At 39.8% G+C, this 14,901-nt stretch overlaps 1 protein-coding gene across 11 annotated transcripts in view; it reads right to left on the bottom strand.

Moving 5' to 3' along the window:
* UNC5D (unc-5 netrin receptor D) overlaps positions 1-14,901 on the bottom strand; it is a 505,454-nt gene that overhangs the window by 46,708 nt on the left and 443,845 nt on the right. The gene's annotated exons all lie outside the window — the stretch shown is intronic.

Raw genomic sequence — 14,901 nt, 5'->3', positions numbered from 1 at the left:
ATCAAAGCTGATGTGGCCAGTAATGGCATGAGTTGACAGAATATACCTCCTGCCATGACACAGAGAGAAGATCTCAGCATCACTTCCGTAACATTCCTGCTAATAGTACGTAACCTGAATCTTATTGTAAGAAAGTATCAGACAAACCCAAACTGAGGGGTATTCTGCAAAATAAGTGATCTGCACTCTTACAAACCATCAATGTCATGAAAAAGAGAGAGACTCAGGCAGGAATTGTTCTAAAATAAAGGAGACTAAAGGACACAGGGCAGTAGAATGTAGTGAATGGACTTGAATTTTCATTTGCTGTAAAGATCATTATTAGGATAACAGGTGAAATATGAATAAAGTCTGGAGTAGATGATAGCATTGTATCAATGTTAATTTTCTTGATTTTGATAATTGTCCTCTTGTTAGGTAAAATAATTTGTTTTTAGGATATACACACTGAAGTGTATCTGGGTGCAAAGGACATCTTGTTCACAATGGTTAAAAAATGTGTGTGTGTGTGTGTGTTTATATGTATCTTATTTATTTGTGTGTATATGTATACACACACATACACATGAGAGAGGGAAGAGAGAGTAGAATACAGCAAATGTAGTACAATGTTAACATTTGTGAATCTGGATGTGAGATAGCTGGAAATTTTTTATACTGTTCTTGCAATTTTTCCTTAAGGTTGAATTGTGTCAAAATTAAAAAAAAGTTTTTTGTTTTTTTTTAATGAATAAATGAATGAAGATAGAGGCCCAAAGAGAATTTTTCCAGAACTATTACAATGAAATCAGCAGGGTCGCTGACTGCTGTATAAAATGTGTAGTAGAGGTTGACAGATCTGCTACCGTAGATGGTGGCATGGTGATGGTCCAAACCCCGCCACATTGTAACTCATATTCTGCAGACCCTGCTAGCACACCACTGCCACCAGAAGGTCACGCTGATGAAGGTCAGCTATAAGGCAACAACTGCTAACCTTGGCGGGTCTGGAGGTGTATCTGTGCACATTTTGTTTTTGCTTTCAATGTCTCATGACCTGATTCTAGACTTGTAACATGTGATTCTCTTCAAGCAAAATAACCAGCTCCATATTTCGAGATGAGATTTTCATTGTTGTTGTCTGCCATGCTGCGCTTGGTAATTATTGTTTCCTCCGTTCCTCCTTATGGTCTATATTATAGATTAATGTCAGTTTGATCACCTTTACCCAGAGTATCACTCAGGAATGCAGGCAGGAGAGTAATGATTGTTTTACAATGCCAGACCCTGGGTCGATACATAATTAAATCATATTTTAATGGAATAGACATAAAAGGCAGATAAATGGAAGCTGTACTTAGTCTTAAAATTAGAACTCAGAAAGCAAGGTAACTCCAGTCTCCTAGTTTTCTACCTAAGAAGATATGTAGTTTTAACTATTATTATTTATTATTTTTCTCTTTTCATTAAAATCCTCATGTATTGATCTAGGGTGCTAATATTGCTGTGGATAAAAATCAACATTTTGGGTTTATTATTTCTGTTGTTTTTCCTTGAATCAGAAACCTCACTGTTCAGCTCTGACTAGAGCATTCAGATCAGGCCCAGGAAAATGACATCATAGAATCTCCTGGAGATGGGCCCTTTAAAGTTAGTTTGGCTATCAGTCAACCCCAACACCGTGACTAGGTCTCCTGAGGGCTTTAATTCTATAACTGCCATGCATGATTTAGGAAAATAGACTTCTGGAAAGGGAGAATAGGGGATGGAAAGCAAAATAGAGGAAAAAGAGTGAAGCTGAGCAGAATCTTCTCTTTATCTTAACAGATTCGTCTTTGAGTCGTTAAATGGTTCTAAAAACTGTAGCATGGTTCAGAATTCCTTGGGCAGCTTGTTTAGAAGTATATTCTTGGATGCCGCCAATGAAGATTTTGATTGTTTCAGGGATAGGGCCCAGGAACCTGAACTTTTTTACTTGCATTCCCTTTGTGCAAGGTAACCTTGGAACTAACATTTGAGAAAAGTTGCATAGTTCTTGAGAAAATATCCAAAGCCATACTTCATGCAGTGGGGGCTTGGTGGTTTGTCAAATATAGATAGGGTAGGCTTCCAAAATGGAATTTGGTTAAGTTTAAATGCTCAATATTAAGGCCTTGGATGACACTACTATGATTGAAAATTCAGCTGCACAGAGATTGGTCCTACAACTCTTTTCTCTAAGTAGCATGTGTATTAACAATAAGCAAGGATGTCAGGGGAGTTGATTAGCAGTACTGGAAATCCCATGTTGAGGAAATCCCAGTACTGGAAATACATCTAGCTCATCATGCCACTATATTCCATTAGTTGGGGCAGGGAAAGGAGCAGTTAGAGCAGTGGATTACAATAAACCACGAGCGCAATTCGCTGAGGATGGCATATATGACTCTACTATTACAAGGTTTAAAGATCTGGGTCACTCACAGGGTGTTATTTGAAATCGGGTCACAGGAAGGAAGCCGGTACAATGGGAACTGGGGCTGGAGGGGAATTACATACACACTGGAGTGAGTATCTGACTTTGCTAAAATTTGAGCAACACCACACTGAGAGATTAAACTGTTTGCATATGTAAAACGGCTTTCATTTCTACACACATTCATAGGGTGTTTACCAATTAATATACTAAAGGAATCACAAATCATGTGTAAATCACCGGTTCCTAGACACAGTTTAAGCCTCATCTTTCATGCAGTGTCAGGCTTGTGTTTAATTCGTTGCCTAGAAATGGAATGATGGCTCACTGAAAGTACTTTGAAGTAAAAGATAGTGAGGAGAAAGGGAGAAGAGCGATCTATGCGACACACTGCTACGGCATTTTTATATCTATTAAATTGTCTATTCATTTACATTTTGAATGGAGGAAACAGCCTTCTCTAGAGGAAACCTGAATCCTATTTCACACAGTCATTTCATTTTAGGCAGGGAAAGGACCTAGGTGTAATCAGGCCCAATACCATTGTTCAGATGAGGCAACTGAAGGGCATGGCATCGGGTGGAGTGACATGGCCAAAGTCACACCTCACTGTGACAGAGCTGGGACAAGAATCTCCTGTCCTGTTAGTGTTGGTGGTCATGGGGTGTGTGGGGGAGGGTGGGCAGGGAGTGGAAGGAACAGATGTTCCCTGGGACATAGTCTCCAAACCTGACATTTTTAAGGTAAAATGTTGGCATGGGAGTTGCTAAGACTGTGTGTATGCATAGATGCTGGAGAAAGCCTTAGGAACACAGGGCCTGGAGGTACACAGAGTGGTCAGAATGGAGGCGTGTATTAGTTTCCTGTTAATGCCATACCACAGACTTCCTGGCTTAAAACAACAGAAATGCATTATCTTACAGTTTGGTAGGTCAGAAGTCTCACTGACCTAAAATGAAGGTGTCATCAGGGCTCGAGACAAGAATCTATTTCTTTGCCTCCTCTAGCTTCTAGAGCCTGCCTGCATTCGTTGGCTGGGGTCCTCTTGTCCCATCTGTGAGCCAGCAGTGTAGCATCTTCAAATTTCTGTATCTGATTCTGATACCCCTACCTTCCTCTTTTGATTTTTAATTAGGTTCATGTTCCTGCCTTCCTTTCATAAGGACCCGTACATGGGTCACCTGCATGAGCCAGGATAATCTCTTCTTCTCAAGGACCTTAATCTTAGTCACATCTGCAAAGTACCCTTTGCCATATATGGCAATGTAGTCCCAGGTCCCCGGGATTAGAATGTGACATCTTTGGTGGGGGGTGTATTCTTCTGCCTACCACCAGGCTTTTCCTGGCTTGTTCACATTAAGGTTAGAATCTGAAGAGCCTTTTACTGCTGTTTCCTGATCCACTGTTGTCTCCCAGATGCCACATAATTGGACCATGGTGTTGGTTGACCTTTGGGTTATCTTCACTGTTTCTGCTGCCGACATGCTCCCCTCTCCCCCCCTCCCCCAATAATTTCCAGATTGAAGCTTCATGTCTGCATACAACTTTATGGAGTTCTGGGAAGTTTTTCTGCTTTGCCTTAAAGATTATCAACAAGGGAGTTAGGAAGTTGATCATGCAGGTTTGTAGAGGGCTGTGTGGATCGTGTTAGAGAGCATGGAGTGCAGCCTCAGTGTGGGCTGCTGCCCTCTCCCAGAATTTTTATTAGGCTATCACTAAGTGAAGTAGAGAGAATGAGATATTTAAATATCTTAATAGGATGGGTTATTTCTACTACCAGCATGGGCAATAAAAGAGATGGCACATACAAATAAAAATAATTACAGTATGTAGTGTTCCTTTACAATGTGCAATCAAACTCATGAACCAGTGACTTTACTCTTATTGCATTAAGGTGCACCTTCCGTTCACATCTATTAACAACATTTACAAACCATTGTTGTCTTGTCAATGGCATCTTTAATTAAAGGGTCGTCGGGACCACTCTAATCACTTCCCATTGTGAGCTCACAGGGGCTTCAAATACACTTTAATTAAAATGACAGCAATTTTTATTTATTCGTGTTTGTTTGTGGACCAAGGGGGTGTGAGGTGGAAGGGACAGTAAAGAGCGTGGTATGAGGAAATTCTCCTTCCCCCCAAAAAAGCAGATCATGAAATGACAATGTAAGAATTCCCACCGTCCTTTTTTTCTTTTCCCTCTTTCTTTCTCTATTTTTCTCTTCTTCACCTCCTCACTTCTTTGGGGGCAATGACATTATATTCTAATCTAAGTGACTTTGTGAAGAAGGCATTGTGATTTTACTGTGGAGAAAAGGCACGCTCTTCAGCTAAAGGTGCATTAACCCTTGTAGGCCATTAGGGTACCATTTGATAAATTGCCCCTTGTATCACACTGCATGGTGCTGGTAGCCTGAAAGAATTAATGTGGTTCTGAAATGGCAGCAATTTACTTCCCTTACATGAGCAGAAAGAGCCCCTTTGTTCCTTAAGAAGCACCTTTCCTCCTCAGCTATTCCCTGTGCCTGATGTTAATTAATGCCAGATCGCCATCAATTTGACTCTTCCAATAAAAATTTGTAAAACTCACTTCAAACAGCAAACTGGATTCAAATCTATGACCACTGAGCAGAAATGGTGACAACGGTAATTCACTCATTTCTACTCATCAGTATCTAGCAATGAAACCTGGCAAAGTGGACAGGGACAAAGTTTGTTCAAGATGGCATAAGCCACCTTCCAGGCTTGACTGGTCATGGATCTCCTAACAACAGTCCACCTGGAGTCCATTGTTGGACCCATAAAACATACCTTTAACGTATAAATCTGAATACGAAGAGAAATAGAGGTAGACTTAGTGGAATTGATGCAGGGCGTATTTTGTATCTTCATAAGGCTCTGATTTTAGAGTGAGAAGTTAATATGTTTGCTATCACTGAACTAATCTTTCCTCTGAGTCTAGGATGTGGTAGCAGCCAAAAGGGAAAATCATAAATTCTTTTATATCACTGGCATAGAGCTAAGGCAAATTTCATGGACTTTAGAGAACTTATCTATGTAATAAAAAAAATAAGGACAGACGAAAGAGAATAATATCAAAATGTAGCATTTATAAAGCACTTTATAGTTTGCACAGAACTTCTCATACATGAAATCACTTTATTGTCCTCACCCAAATCCTGGAATGCAGTGAATAATAGACATAATTTATACGTGATAAATTTGAAGCTTAGAGAAAGAAAATGACTTGTTCAAAGCAAGGTGAATTGGAATTCAGGCCTTCTAAATCCCTGTGTTCTCCTCACTCTTCCATGTTGTCACATTTCTGATAATTCTCTATTTCTCATGCGATGCTAATGACCGAGGCTGTGCTACTTGCCTGACAAGTTACGCGTGTTATCAGCTCACTTCAGGGAGCTCCAAGATGGGCAGCTTCTTACCCAGCTAGGAAGGCAAAGAAAACAAAAGAAAGCAGAAGATTTCGCCCCGCATGAAGCAGGCAAGCATAGTCTCTGCCCGATATTTTGACATTTTGCTCTAAGTAGTACTTCTGTCATGCGCTCTGGCCAAAAATTTGACGTGGGATTTCTATTCAGCAGTCGCCCTTTTCCTTGGTTATAAATGTTATTTTTGCCTTTTATTTATTCTTGAACTAATTTTATTCCTACCCCCTTTCTTATAAATCAAAGAGCTGTGTTTATTCCCTGGAAAGAAACCCAGAGTTGCTCCCAGAGCAACTATTGTCCCAAACTCTCAGGTAACCTTCAGCTGGTAAATCTCTCTCTCCTAATTCATCATTAGTTCCTAAGCCAGGAGTCTGGGAATTATCTCCACCTCCTCCATTTCTTTCACCCCACATTAACACACACACACACACACACACACACACACACACACACACACAGATCTTGCTGAGTTCCTCCCTCACAGCAAAGTGAGGATTACAGAAAGGACTTAAAATGTTCTCAAATAGAGACAAAGATACTCAAAAGCTGAGTGACTATAATTTATTGTCTACTGTTCATATCAAGATACTTCTAATGGTAGAAAGGGGCACTATTAATATCTTTCCTGTGCAAATATGAGGCGTGTTCTCACTGTGTTGGCAAGGAGGATGCAGGTATAATGAAGACAGGACCTTGGGTAGTGGCAGTGGAGACCAAGCAGAAGACAATGTATCTAAAATGTAAATATGACCTGGTCTCCTAAATCTTAAGCCTCATCAACACCTACCGACCAAGTAAATTTCAATTTCCCCAGTTTCAGTCTTCTTTTCATACTTTGTTGATTTGCTTAGTTCCAAAATATGTGATGCTATTTATACCTCTCTGCCTTTGCACATTCTATTCTCTGTGCCTTTGCTCATTTGATTGAAATGCTTTTCACTGTCTTTCAATTTTAAGTCTATTGTCACTTCCTGTCTGAAACCTTCCCTTAGCCTTTGGACAGGGGTTCACTCATCTTTCCACTCCTGGTTGATATTTGTGTACCTTTGTCACCACATATATCACACCACAATATAATTATTAATTTTAGTAATTGGGTTTACTTACAGGGCTTCATCTATTATTGTATTGAGTGGTTCTAATCTTCCTAGTAATTGCTACCAAGCGTGCTTAGTGGAACCACCCATGATAGCTTTTTATTTTTTGATTCTATAACTTTTTAGTAACATGTAATTATTAAAATAATTTGATTTAGTTTTTAGGACTCATTTTTATTTACTTTAAAACTGTAATCTTACATCTAATTCAAAATTGCATCCTCATGCAGTATCCATGCACACAGATACACTCATGCACACGCACAAGCATATTTGCACGTACACACACAAGGTTCTGGATATTTGGTCTGGAGAGGAGCGAGCAGGTTGTCTGCTCTCTCATGTATTCCATCTTCCACGAGTTTATCCCTATGGCATTGTGGTGGGAAGGAAAAAGAAGGAAAACATACATCGTCTCCTTACTTCACCTGTAGCAAGATGCTTTTTTTCTTGGGTGACTTAAAAGTTTCTTAACATGTTCCTTAATGGACTGAGTACAGATGGGTGGCAACTCCAAAAGGTATCACTGATAGAGGTGGCAGGTGACTAGATGGCCAACAGTTGCCCCTAAGCACCTATAGTTCCTTGTTGGTTTTAGTTACATCTGCCAACTGGCCCCAACTGTCAGCACCGTGACCCTGCCCTCTGAGCATGTCTGCCTCACATTGCGGTGCCCCTGGCAAACAGCTCACCCTGTCTGTCTCCCAACTCCGGGACCTGGAAATTATAGAAGTGCTCTTTGTCCTTCTCTTCTTGGCTTCAGCAGCATGCCCTCTCTTCTCAAAACCTTTTCTTTTCCCTGTTCTCTGGTAGCATAGAATGAGTCAATACATTGATAAACAATGAGAAAATCAGGTATCCATGTTCACTTCCTGCAGGTGACCCAAATTTGGAGTAATTCTCTTGGGGCTATTCACTTTGGCGAGGGCATAGACAGCCATTTGTGATACTTGCGCTCATCCAAAGTGTGACTTTTCTTTCTTACATCAGTAGGGAGGGAGAGGGCATGGTGCATGACTGGGTGGGAGCATGCCCATTTTGATAAAATGATGCTTCTCAGGGAGGTGGGAGTATTCGCCTTGGCATTATAGCTGGCAAATCTCTGAAATTGGAATGTTGGAGTATTCAGTTTTTCCTTTTTTCTTTCTTCCTTATAAATCAATTCTGAGTGTTCTCAATTTCAGGAAAACAGAACAAGTCCACTGTGCCCGCAAACGTCATCCTGCTATGTATATAGTACAATCTATATTCTCCAACCAACACCTCCACCAGAAATAAACTTGCATATAAGGGATCCTGTTTTTCTCCATTCACCATACCAAATACATTTGAAACTTAACAGTCATTTTCTGAACTGAAGTCATAATATCAATTGTGAAAACTATTCCAAAATCTATGTTTTTGCAGTGAGAAGGTGTAGTGTTTTTTGTCTGAGCTGGGGGATGGCTTGAGAAGGAACCTAGTAGTAGGGAAGTCCTCCAAGCTGGAGAAGGCAAACCAACCCAGAAAGTTTTAGCCAGGTTTCTCCCTCGGTAATGTCCTGACCAGCTCATGAGAGGGTACAGCCAAAGGGAGATACTCTTATTCTGAGCTCAAGAGGCAAGGTTTTGACGCACCACTAGGCTAATTGTAGTAGTCTCGTGCCAGGGGTTTCTGAGAAGTCAGAGTCCTCGGAGACTCCAGAAAAAGTGTATGTATGCAGTGTCATATTTTACTGTTATGAAAGGTTTTAGAATGGCCTCAAATGTCTGCTTGACATAAATAATAGTTTACTACAAACAAATTCATTTCATTAAAACTCCATTTTTTATAAGTAGAATAGTCACAGACATCCAAGAGTAAAAAGAGTTCCTTTTTACTCTTCTAGAAATGAGGTCCTCCCAAATAGTCTCAGGACATTTCTGATAGGATTCCCAATGATAGGTCTGATATGTGAGGAAGTGTATGTGTGTGTATGTAAGTGTTTATCATTTTATTTCTGTGGGTTTTCCTGCTACTGTGGAGGAAAATCCACATGAAGCCATTCCACAGGAGTAGCCTGTTACTGGGGGGAAAAATTATTTCTGCTCTCTTTCATTTCCCATAGCTTTTTTCTACCATTTTAGTCTTGTATTTGGTCTTATCTCATGCTTTGCAATGAACATCACTGCACCACCAAGGCACCCTAAAAAAAGCTAAAGTTTTATGACACCACCATGTCTACCTTCCCAATCCTCACCCTGAGATGTACTCACTGGGCCATACATACCATTGGATAGCAGAAAGAAAAAAAAGGAAGGAAGGAAGGAAGGAAAGAAGGGAGGGAGGAAGGGAGGAAGAAAGGAAGGGAAGGAGGGAAGGAAGGAAGGAAAGGAAGGAGGGAAGAAGTAAAGAGAGAGAGAGAGGGGGAGAGAGAGAGCGGAGAAAAGAGAAGAGAAGGGAAGGGAAGGGAAAGGAAGGGAAGGGAAGGGAAGGGAAGAAAGAAAAAGAAAAACAAAAAAACAAAAAAAAAGGGGTTTAACTATCCCTCTGGGATGAGCCTGAATTCTAAAATACGTGTCTTTTGTAAATTCTTCAGTAGATTGTTTATATTCCAATTCTAGTCTACGCATTTGGTCAAGAATATCCACAATGGCAATGTAATTGGAAAAAGAAATGAATGTTTACCTTTGGTTTCATTTTATTGCTTCTTAGAAGAAAGCTCCATATAATAATTTTCTGGTCCAGTTCTCTACTCTCCAACCATGGGGTGGGGAGGGGTACAAATGGAGAGCTGGGAGAGATTGTGCTACATCTAGACCATTTTCTTATTATAATATACATGGGGGAATCTCTGAAGAAACAACTGATTGTTTTGATCCTCTTGTTTAAACACCATAATTTTATTTAAAAAAAAATATCAAAACTTGGTTAGAGAGGATGAACATTTCCCCCCAAAAGCTTCTGAAAAAATATAAAAAAATAAATAAAGAAAACCCAAATTCTTTTAAATTGAAGTTTGGGAAAAGAGACAAGCTTTTTGAGAATGATTATTGCCAGTTTCCTGCCCTTCAAAGGGGTTTGTAATAAAGGAGGCCACGTGTAGCATTGATATAGTCGCTTAAATACCCTTGATCCAAAAGGAGCCTAAGGGCTTCTCACCACAAATACTCTGGCAGCCCAAGTTCATGCCATTGTGTTTCTGTGAGTCTACTCTAGTTCCTGTTCCTGTAACATCACTAAACAGCCTCTATTTTGTGAATGGGTCAGCGCATAAAACCTAATTCTCTTCCTTCTCTCTGTGGAAAAGCCTGGAGAAGAGTAGGAAGGAAGCTGCGTAAGGCAATATTCTGGCATTAGAGTGAGTTCAAAGCAGGGGAAAATGTCTGGATTTAGCCACTCTTAAAGACTCTTCCCTAACTCCCCCTGTCCCCCCACCCCCACCGCCTTATACTATATAGGTACTACAAAAAGTATCCTGGAACTGGAAATCATTAAGTTATAACCCTTATACCTTTCTTTGTCTGATAATTTCTACTGGTCTTTTAGACTCAGTTCAAGTGACATCTTTTGCAATCCACCATCCCCTCTGAAATCTATCCTACAATAGATTAAGGGCCCTTCTCTATTTCCCCATGCTTTCAGTGATATCCTCTATTGCAGTGTACTCGTAATTCCACATTGAATTACAATGTTATCATTTTCTTCCTAAATATGGGCCCCTCTTTGTCCATTTCATGGTGTATTTCCATTATTAGGCATAAGCATTGTCCCTCATCAAGGATGTGTTATTGGACTCAAGAATAATATACCTAATTATGTGTAAAGGTGTGGGAAGTGCGATATAGTCTAAAACTACATTATAAGTCAGAAAATCTTGCTTTGGTGCTACAACCTAAGGCAAACTTACTAACTTTTCCTGGTCTTAATTTTCAAATCTATAAAAATTAAGATAATTATATTATTGTTTACTGTATAGGACTGATGAGAAGGTCAGAGGATATACTGCAGGTAGAAAGCTTTATCAAATGTAAATGTATCAATTGGGTTTCCTTATAATCTTTCAAATTGTTGTATCACTGTGTATCATGCAATCCCACAATATCCCTACAAGGTAGATACCTACTGTTGTTTTTCAGACAAGGACAGAGAGTCACAAAGAGCTTCATTAACTTACCTAAGGTCACATAGATACTAGCAGTGAAGCTTACATCTGAATGAAAGCCTCTGATGCCTGAGCTCACACTCTTAGCCACTGAGATCAAATGTTTCTTAACATTGTATCCACTAGGATTCAGCACTGGAGTGAGACTTGTTTCCAGCCTTTCTTCTCTCAAGTCTATAATGTAACAACAGCAATTTACCCCATTCACTTCAAAGTTCAACTTGATCCTACCTTGCCTAGTTCTCAGTGCTCTTACAGAGCTATTCCAGGGGATGCCTCTTTACAGGGGCCGGGAGTTAGAACGCAATATCAGAAAGCTGTTTCCTTAAAGTCTATACAACATCAAGGAGCGATGGCAGGCATCCGTTAGTATGTGAGCATTGGAATTGGAGTCAGGTATTCTGAAGGTACATCTCAGCTCAGCCAGTAAGTAACATGCCTTAGAAAGCAGCTTTGCTTCGTAGAACTTTTTTTTTGAAATTTTTCTCACCTCTAAAATTGGTACAAAATCCTCCTCTTTTGAACATTACTTTGGAGATTAAGTGAGTCAAATGTAAGTGACAGCACTTTGCAAATTATACTGAAATAGAGGCAAGTGATATTATAATACTTTTCCAAGGATGCAAAGTCCCCTTCCAGCAAAACCATTTAATATGTATGCATGTACAAAAAGTCAATAGAGATAATTTCCTAAGCATTAAAACCAATCAAAGGTCCAGATTGCTGGAGGAGATTGGAAAGATTCATTAAGATGGTTGTTCAAGTCTGAAAGTATAAACAGAGCAGGGACATTGAGGAAGGACTATGACATTGTTCCACTTAATAGAAAGTACAGTGTCTTCTCTTGCAGGCTTCCCAGGGATGCAAGCAGGCTCTCCTAAGAGAGACAGGGCATATTCCATTCAGACAAGAACAGCCTTACTTAAAACTTATCAACATATCAAAATATATCCATCTGAAACTATTTGAATACAGAGGGTTATTTTGAGTCTGTGATTCATTCCACACAGCCATATTCCTGGGAATCTGGTACAGAGCTTGGATCAATGATATCAGTCACAGTTCCTGCTAAATCATCCCCCTGCTACACCAGAGATTAGTGTAGAAAGGAGCCACAGCAATGTATCATCAGTAGGACAATGGAACAGGCTTTAACTTAAATACAGCATAAAGGTGTTGATTAGAAGATCCCATTCTAATTCTATGTGTGTGGAAGTGGTAGAGTCAGAAAATCCAGTTCTCACACCTGTGATATGAGATGGAACTGTGATGGCTCCAGAGGTAAAGATGAAGGAAACAGAGGGGTACTGTTCCAATTCTATGAACTTTGAGGAAGGTGGGTCTTGTGCAGAGCACAAGCTCAGAATGACAGCAGGACAGTGAAAAATGAAATGGGTTTGCAAATAACATTAAAGAGGTGACACTAAATAGCTACATAAATGGCCGCCTCCTGATTAATCACAGGATTGAAAGCTGAAGAGCTAAGATCCAAACAGCCTCCTGGAAGCAGATAGGAAAAATTCAACCAGAGCTTAAAAAACAAAACAACAACAACAACAACAAAAAAAACAGAGTAGCATTTGCTATTGTTAATGTTTTTCTGAGTAGTTTGGAGCTCCTCAAAGTGGAGTGAGGATTGCCAATGAAGTTAATGGGCAGTAGCCCAGGGACTGGTCATTAAAAAAAAAAAAAAGAAGAGAGACAGGAACATCTGGAAGGTTTTAGCACCATGAAAAACAATGTGTGCTCCCTGAAATTTTAATTTATCCTTATTTTAATAGATGGAAAAATTCCCACACCTCATAGATCTGAAGGCTTGGGTAAACTGTTTCTGTCCACCTTCCTGGACATCAGTAATGAACTCACATCTTAGATACAGATGGATAAACCAAACTGGTTCACATGGAAATTCCTAAGTTAGAGGTAGTCCGGGGGCGACCACATTTGGCCAAGCCTGTCTTGCAAGGTCTGTGGGATCTGGTGAGGTTTTATGTCTTCTCCATCTTATAATTACAGGATGCCATAAGTGATAATTCCCATATTTTTGAGCCATTTTATTTAAATCCTTGTATGTTTGATGCCTTTTGGCACATACTAGCTCTGACCTCCTAAGAACCTTCTAATAAGTGAGAGGGATTGAGGTGAGTTGTAAATTAGGTGCCTTTGAAAATGTGAACTAGCCCTAAGTTGGTTCTCACATGATGAGACGGAAGACAAGGGGGATGGGTTTGAGGGGATAGATTCTGATGAAGGGAGCAGGATGCAGAGGTGAGCGTTTGCAGGAGGCTGTAATTTAGACAAGGTTGACTGCATTCTGCCTCAGACACTTATGCTTAATAATGAGGATATGGTCTGAGAAATGTGTCATTAGGCAATTTTGCGGTTGTACGAAATTTCGCGTGTACTTACAAAAACCTAGGTGGTACTTTTCTACGACTGGAAGCAAAGTAGGCTTATTTACAGCAGCATCACCACAAATACATGAGTAATGCACTGCGTTGTGATATCACTAGATGATAGAAATTTTCAGTTCCATTATAACCTTATGGGACCACCGTTATATATCATTGGTTCATCATCGATTGAAACGTTGTTCTGTGGCGCATGACTGTACTTGATTTTTGCAGGATGATGCGTTTACAAGCATATGTGTAATTGACCATGACCTCAATTTTAAACAGATACAGTTTCTTATATAAATCAACCAAAAGGATTGAAAAAGAGGTGATTTTTATCCAGAGAACTTCATTTTTAGGTCTGCTTAACTGAGACAAGTATTTTGAGTAAACTCTTCAAACCTCTCTATGCCTTAGTTTCCCCTATTTGCCAAGTGGATATTTAGACACTAGCATGTTTTTAGCTGCATAGATGAGGAATCTAGCTCTAAAGGACTGAGGAAATGACACGAGAGCCCAACATAGTACAGGTTACACATAAATCCTCTCAGAGCCTTACCAATAGCCAATAGCAGAGGCTTTCCTTCTATTCCTCTCAACCCCCCTAGAGCATTAAATTAAAACCACTGGGTACCAACAAATTCTTTTATGGAGACAGCTATCAAAATCTGTTCAAACCATCTGTTTCTCTGGCTGTTTTTCCTTTCAGTGTTTTTCCTTCGTGTGTTCTTTGCTAACAACAAAATATCTATTCTAAGATAACCAAGACGTTAAGACTGAAAAATGCCAGAGGTATATATACAGTTAATGAGAGAAACTGCTTTCTAAGGAGGAGTTAGGTTTATCTTACATGGAGGAAGGCAACATTTCCACAAATAATACAGTTACGCTAAGAAAATAACCAACTGATTTCATTAAAAGAGTATGTGACAAGATTTGTATTTGTTCATGTAATTGAATTTAATGCTGCTAAAATTTGTCAGACCTGAAAGATATTGAAGCGTAGACCATATTTTCACATGAGGAAAACTGCCTAAGATGTTGTGTATTTGCTTATAGCCGGTCTTCTGCTGACCTCAGAAGGTCACAGATCAATCATTGTCTGCACTTGCCTAATGCTTATCTCCAGAGAGTGCCTCCAGGGTTGATCCCCCCCCCACCCCCCCCAAGGAAGACGATGGGAGGCAGTCAGTGTTTGTGGAGAAGACCTGCTTATGACTTGCCTATCAATTCACTGTTTTACATTTGGTGTCTGCTGTCTAGATGTCAGTAACTTAGGTTACTTACCTAAAAATGTGCATGCTTTCATTCTAGACAATGGTTTTAGAACTGGTTTTCCCCTCTGTATAGTCAAGTAGCTATCTCACTGACATACCTCCATGTCACATATCTTAAAAACTTCAGA

Source organism: Rhinolophus sinicus, chromosome 16 (genome assembly GCF_057876585.1).
Source record: "Rhinolophus sinicus isolate RSI-liver-muscle chromosome 16, RSI-T2T, whole genome shotgun sequence".
Classification (NCBI taxonomy): domain Eukaryota; kingdom Metazoa; phylum Chordata; class Mammalia; order Chiroptera; family Rhinolophidae; genus Rhinolophus; species Rhinolophus sinicus.
This window is presented reverse-complemented; position numbering and strand designations above follow the sequence as displayed.